Raw genomic sequence first — 7,707 nt, 5'->3', positions numbered from 1 at the left:
AATTTTTTATTGGAGTTTAGTTGATTTACAATGTTGTGTTAGTTTCAGGTGTACAGCAAAGTGAATCAGTTATACATATACATATAGCCACTACTTTTTAAAGATTCTTTTCCCATATAGGCCATTACAGAGTAGAGTTCCCTGTGCTATATAGTAGGTCCTTATTAGTTATCTGTTTTATATATGCTAGTGTGTATATGTCATTCCGAATCTCCCAATTTACCCCTCTTCCTCCTTACCCCTGGCAACCATAAGTTTTCTACATCTGTGACTCTGTTCCTGTTTTGTAAATAAGTTCATTTGTACCCTTTTTAAGATTTCACATGTAAGCAATATCATGTGATATTTGTCTTTGTCTGACTTACTTCACTCATTGTGACAATCTTTAGGTCCATCTGTGTTGCTGCAAATGGCACTATTTTGTTCTTTTTTATGGCAGAGTAGTATTCCACTGTATATATGTACCACATTTTCTTTATCCATTCGTCTGTCAATAGACATTTAAGTTGCTTCCCTGTCTTGGCTATTGTAAATAGTGCTGCAATGAACATTGGGGTACATGCATCTTTTTGAATTATAGTTTTCTCCAGGTATATGCCCAGGAGTGGGATTGCTGGGTCATATGGTAATCCTATTTTTAGTTTTTTAAGGAACCTCCATACTGTTCTCCATAGTGGCTGTATCAATTTATATTCCCACCAACAGTGCAAGAGGGTTCCCTTTTCTCCATGCCCTCCAGCATTTGTTGTTTGTAGATTTTTTGATGATGGCCATTCTGACTGGTATGAGGTGATACCTTATTGTAGTTTTGATTTGCATTTCTCTAATAATTAGTGATGTTGAGCATCTTTTTAAGGCTGGATACTATAAAACTCTTAGAGGAAAACAGAACACTCTCTGACATAAATCACAGTAAGACCTTTTTTGAACCACCTCCTAGAGTAATGAAAATATATATAAATGGGACATAATTAAACTTAAAAGCTTTTGCACAGCAAAGGAGACCATAAACAATGTGAAAAGACAACCCTCAGAATGGGAGAAAATATTTGCAAATGAAGCAACCAACAAGGGATTAATCTCTAAGATATACAAACAGCTCATGCAGCTCAATATCAGAAAAACAACCCAATCAAGAAATGGGTGGAAGATCTAAATAGACACATTTCTCCAAAGAAGACATACAGTTGGTTAAAAAGCACATGAAAAGAATTCCCACTTCTACTGCTGCTATTCAACATTGTAATGGAGGTTTTAGCCAGAGCAATGAGACAGGAAAGAGAAAGAAACATGAAAATTGGAAAGAAGCAAAACTGTATCTATGTGCATAAAACATCCTATACATAGGAAATCCAAAAGAATCCACAAGAAAGCCACTATAGCTAATAGACAAACTCAGCAAATATGATCATATGACTTTTACCTTTCATTTTGTTAATGTGGTGTATCACATTGATTGATTTATAGATGTTGAATCATCCCTGCATCCCTGGAGTAAATCTCACTTGATCATGGTGTCTGTTCCTTTTAATGTACAGTTGAATTTGGTTTGCTTATATTTTGTTGAGAATTTTTGCATCTATGTTCATCAGGGATATTGGCCTTCGATTTTCTTGCAGCGTCCTCAACTTGTTTTGGTATCAGGATAATGCTGGCCTTGTAAAAATGAGTTTGAAAGTGTTCCATCCTCTTCAGTTTCTTGGAAGAGTTTGAGAAGGATTGGTATTAATTCTTTCTTAAATGTTTGGTAGAATTCACCAGTGAAGCCATCTGGTCCTAGACTTTTCTTTATTGAGAGTTTATTTTGTTTTTTTTTTTTTTTTTGCGGTACGCTGGCCTCTCACTGCTGTGGCCCCTCCCATTGCAGAGCACAGGCTCCGGACGCGCAGGCCCAGCGGCCATGGCTCACGGGCCCAGCCGCTCCGCGGCATATGGGATCTTCCCGGACCGGGGCGCGAACCCGTGTTCCCTGCATCGGCAGGCAGGCGAACTCCCAACCTCTGCACCACCAGGGAAGCCCTATTGAGAGGTTTTTAATGATTCAGTTTCCTACTAGTAACTTGTTTGTGCAGATTTTCTGTTTCTTCATATTCAGTCATCAAGGTTGTATGTTTCTAGGAATTTATATATTTCTTCTATGTTGTCCAATTTGTTGATTGTATAAGTATTCATAGTAGTCTCTTATGATCTGTAGCTCTGTGGTATCAGCTGTAACGTCTCCTCTATCATTTCTTTTTCTTTTTTAAATTTGAGTCCTTTCTCTTATTTCTGGGTAAGTCCAGCTAAAGGTTTGTCTATTTTGTTTATGTTTTCAAAAAACCAGCTTAGTTCATTTATCTTTTCTATTGTTTTTTCTTCTCTTTCATTTATTTGCACTTCAATCTTTGTTGTTTCTTTCCTTCTTCTAACTTTGGGTTTAGTTCTTTTTCTAGTTCCTTGAGGTGTAAAGTGAGGCTGTTTATTTGAGATCTTCCTTGTGTCTTAATACAGGCTTTTATTGCTATAAACTGCCCCCTTAGAACTGCTTCTGCAACATTTCATAGGTTTGATATGTTGTGCTTCAGTTTTCACTTTTTTTCATGATATTACTTGATTTCCCTTTAGATTTCTTCTTTGATCCATTGGTTGTTCAGGAGCATGTTGTTTAATCTCCACATATTTGTGGATTTTCAGCTTTTCTCTGTTAATGACTTCCACTTTTACACCATTGTGGTCAAAAAAGATACTTTGTATGATTTTAATCTTCTGAAATTTGTTAAATGTTGTTTTGTGACCTATCATGTGATCTACTCTGTAGAATGTTCAATTTCTGCTTGAGAATTATGTGTATTCTGCTACTGTTCAATGGAATGTTTTGTGTTTGTTAGGTCCAGTTGGTCTAAAGTATGATCAAGTCCAACATTTACTTGTTGATTTTTCTGTCTAGATGATCTAACCATTGTTGAAAGTGGGGTATCGAAGTCCCCCTATTAAACTGTATTGTTGTCTGTTTCTCCCTTCAGATCTGATAGTATTTGCTTAATATATATTTAGGTACTCCGATTTTGAGTGCATATATATTTATAATTGTTATACCCTCTTGCTGAACTGACCCTCTTAGCATCATATAATGACCGTCTTTGTCTTGTTACCATTTTTGGCCTAAAACTTATTTTTTCTGATGTTACTATAGCTACCCCTTTTCTATTTTGGTTTCCACTTGCATGGAATGCCTTTTGCCATCCCTTTACTTTGAATCTATGTGTGTTCTTGGAGCTGAGTCTTTTGTAAGCAGCATATTGTTGGCTCTTGTTTCTTAATCTATCCCGCTGCTCTATGCCTTTCAATTGGAGAAGGCAATCCATTGACATTTAGAATAATTGATAGGTGAGAACTTGCTTAATACCATCTTATTGTTTTCTGGCTGTTTTATAGTTTCATATATTTTCTTCCTCTCTTGCTATCTTCTTTTGTAAGTTGATGTTTTTCTGTAGTGGTAGTATGGTTTCCTTTTCTTTATCTTTTGTGTATGTATTGTAGACTTTTGCTTTGTGGTTACCATGAGGTTTACATAAAACATCTAATAGATTTAATAGTCTATTTTATGGTGAAAACAGTTAAACTTATATCACCTATAACATATATAAAATATTCTTTTACTCCCCCCTTTTATGTTTTTGATGTCACCATTTACATATTTTAATTGTATATCCATTAACAAATTGTTAACTTATAGTTATTTTTAATACTTTTGTTCTTTAACATTTATTCTACAGTTAAGTAGTTAGCACATCACCATTTTACAGTATTAGGGTATTCTGAATCTGATTATTTGTTAACCTTTACCAGTGTGTTGTATGTTTTCATGTTACTAATAAGCATCCTTTTCTTTCAGCTTGAAGGACTCCTTTTAGCATTTCTTGTAAGGTAGATTTAGTGGTGATGAATTCCCTCTACTTTTGATTATTAGGGAAAGTTTTAATTTTGCCTTCAGTTCTGAAGGACAGTTTTGCTGGGTTAAGTATTCTTGGTTGGCATTTTCTTTTTTTTTTTTTATTGGAGTATTGCTTTACAATGTTGTGTTAGTTTCTGCTGCACAGCAAAGTGAATCAGCCATATGCATACACACATCCCCTCCCTCTTGGACTTTCACCATCCCACCCAACTAGGCCATCACATAGCACAGAGCTGAGCTCCCTGTGCTATACAGCAGGTTCTCACTAGCTATCTGTTTTACACATGGTAGTGTATTTATGTCAAACTTAATCTCCCAATTCGTCCCACCCTCCCCTTCCCACCCCGTGTCCACATGTCAGTTCTCTATGTCTGCCTTTCTATTCCTGCCCTGCAAATAGGTTCATCTGTACCATTTTTCTAGATTCCACATATATGCATTAATATACGATATTTGTTTTTCTCTTTCTGACTTACTTCACTGTATGACAGACTCTAGGTCCATTCACATCTACATGAATGACCCAGTTTCATTTCTTTTCGTGGCTGAGTAATATTCCACTATATATATGTAACACACCTTCTTCATCCATTCGTCTCTTGATGGACATTTAGGTTGTTTCCACGTCCTGGCTATTGTAAATAGTGCTGCAATGAACATTGGGGTACTTGTGTCTTTTTGAATTATGGTTTTCTCAGGGTGTATGCCCAGTAGTAAGATTGATGGATCATATGATAGTTCTATTTTTAGGTTCTTAAGGAACCTCCATATTGTTCTCCACAGTGGCTGTATCAATTTACATTCCCACCAACAGTGAAAGAGGGTTTCCTTTTCTCTGCACCCTCTCCATCATTTATTGTTTGTAGATTTTCTGATGATGGCCATTCTGACTATGAAGTGATAACCTCATTTTAGTTTTGGTCTGCATTTCTCTGAAAATTAGTGATGTTGAGCATCTTTTCATGTGCCTTTTGGCGATCTGTATGTCTTCTTTGGAGAAATGTCTGTTTAGATCTTCTGCTCATCTTTTGATTGGGTTGTTTGTTCTTTTGATATTGAGCTGCATGGGCTGTTTGTATATTTTGGAGATCAATCCTTTGTTGTTTCGTTTGCAAATATTTTCTCCCATTCTGTGGATTGTCTTTTCGTCTTGTTTATGGTTTCCTTCGCTGTGCAAAAGCTTTTAAGTTTAATTAGGTCCCATTCACTTATTTTTGTGTTTATTTTCATTATTCTAAGAGGTGGGTCATAAAAGATCTTTCTGTGATTTTTATCAAAGAGTGTTTTTCCTATGTGTTCCTCTAAGAGTTTTATAGTGTCTGGTCTTACATTTAGGTCTCTAATCCATTTTGAGATTATTTTTGTGTATGGTGTTAGTGTGCTAATTTAATTCTTTTACATGTAGCTGTCCAGTTTTCCCAGCACCACTTACTGAAGAGACTGTCTTTTCTCCATTGTATATTCTTGCCTCCTTTGTCATAGTTTAGGTGACCACAGGTGCATGGGTTTATCTCTGGGCTATCTATCCTGTACCATTGGTCTGTATTTCTGTTTTTGTGCCAGTACCATACTGTCTTGATTACCGTAGCTTTGTAGTATAGTTTGAAGTTGGGGAGCCTGATTCCTCCAGCTCTGTTTTTTTTCTCAAGATTGCTTGGGCTATTCGGGGTCTTTTGTGTCTCCATACAAATTGTATAATTTTTTGTTCTAATTCTCTGAAAAATGCCATTGGTAATTTGATAGGGATTGCATTGAACCTGTAGATTGCTTTGGGTAGTATACTCATTTTCACAATATTGATTCTTCCAATCCAGGAGCATGGTATATCTCTCCATCTGTTTATGTCACCTTTGATTTCTTTCATCAGTGTTTTATAGTTTTCTGAGTACAGGTCTTTTGCCTCCTTAGGTAGGTTTATTCCTAGGTATTTTATTCTTTTCGTTGCGATGGTAAATGGGTTTGTTTTCTTAATTTCCCTTTCTGATCTTTTGTTTTTAGTGTATAGGAATGCAAGAGATTTCTGTACATAAATTTTGTATCCTGCAAACTTACCAAATTCATTAATTAGTTCTAGTAGTTTTCTGGTGGCATCTTTAGGATTTTCTATGTATAGTATTATGTCATCTGCAAACAATGACACTTTTACTACTTCTTTTCCAATTTGTGTTCCTTTTATTGCTTTTTCTTCTCTGATTTCCATGGCTAGGACTCCCAAAACTATGTTGAATGAGAATGGCAAGTGTGGACATCCATTTTTCACGATTGAGAATGATGTTTGCTGTGGGTTTGTCATATATGGCCTTTATTACTGAGGTAGGTTCCCTCTGTGCCCACTTTCTGGAGAGTTTTTATCATAAATGGGTGTTGAATTTTGTCAAAAGCTTTTCCTGCATCTATTGAGATGACCATATGATTTTTATTCTTTAATTTGTTAATATGGTATATCACATTGATTGTTTTGCGTATACTGAAGAATTTTTGCATCCCTGGGATAAATCCCACTTGACCATAGTGTATGATCCTTTTAATGTGTTGTTGGAGTCTGTTTGCTAGTATTTTGTTGAGGAGTTTTGCATCTATGTTCATCAGTGATATTGGTCTGTATTTTCTTTTTTTGTAGTATCTTTGTCTGGTTTTGTATCAGGGTGATGATGGCCTCATAGAACAAGTTTGGAAGTGTTCCTCCCTCTGCAGTTTTTTGGAAGAGTTTGAAAAGCATAAGTGTTAACTCTTCTCTAAATGTTTGATAGTATTTGCCTATGAAGCCATCTGGTCCTGGACTTTTGTTTGTTGGAAGATTTTAAATTACAGTTTCAATTTTATTACCTGTGATTGATCTGTTTATATTTTCTAATTCTTCCTGGTTCAGTCTTGGAAGGTTATACCTTTCTACGAGTTCATCCATTTCTTCCAGGTTGTCCATTTTATTGGCATAGAGTTGCTTGTAGTAGTCTCTTAATATCCTTTGCATTTCTGTGGTGTCAGTTGTAATCTCTCCTTTTTCATTTCTAATTTTATTGATTTGAGTCCTCTCCCTTTTTTTCTTGATGAGCTTGGCTAAGATTTATCAATTTTGTTTATCTTCTCAAAGAACCAAGTTTTAGTTGTATTGATCCTGGCTATTGTTTTCTATGTTTCTATTTCATTTATTTCTGCTCTGATCTTTATGATTTCTTTCCTTCTACTAACTTTAGGTTTTGTTTGTTCTTCTTTTTCTAGTTGCTTTAGGTGTAAAGTGAGATTGTTTATTTGAGAATTTTCTTGTTTCTTGAGGTGGGCTTGAATTGCTATAAAGTTCTCTCTTACAACTGCTTTGCTGTGTCTGATAGGTTTTGGATGGTTGCGTTTTCATTGTCATTTGTTTCTAGGTTTTTTTTTGTTTTGTTTTGTTTTTGCAGTATGCGGGCCTCTCACTGTTGTGGCCTCTCCCGTTGCAGAGCACAGGCTCCAGGTGCGCAGGCTCAGCAGCCATGGCTCACAGGCCCAGCTGCTCTGCGGCATGTGGGATCATCCTGGACCGGGGCACGAACCTGTGTCCCCTGCATCGGCAGGCGGACTCTCAACCACTGCACCACCAGGGAAGCCCTGTTTCTAGGTATTTTTTGATTTCTTCAGTGACCTCTTGGTTATTTAGCAGTGCACTGTTTAGCCTCCATATGTTTGTGTGTTTTATAGTTTTTTTTTTTTTTTTCTGTAATTGATTTCTAATCTCATAGCGTTCTGGTCAGTAAAGATGCTTGATACAATTTCAGTTTTCTTAAATTTTCCAAGGC

The sequence above is a fragment of the Aethalodelphis obliquidens genome, unplaced genomic scaffold, assembly GCF_003676395.1.
Source record: "Aethalodelphis obliquidens isolate GAN/ISIS:26980383/991018 unplaced genomic scaffold, ASM367639v1 scaffold75, whole genome shotgun sequence".
Taxonomy (NCBI): domain Eukaryota; kingdom Metazoa; phylum Chordata; class Mammalia; order Artiodactyla; family Delphinidae; genus Aethalodelphis; species Aethalodelphis obliquidens.
The sequence above is the reverse complement of the archived record's forward strand: the minus strand, read 5'-3'. Positions refer to the sequence as shown.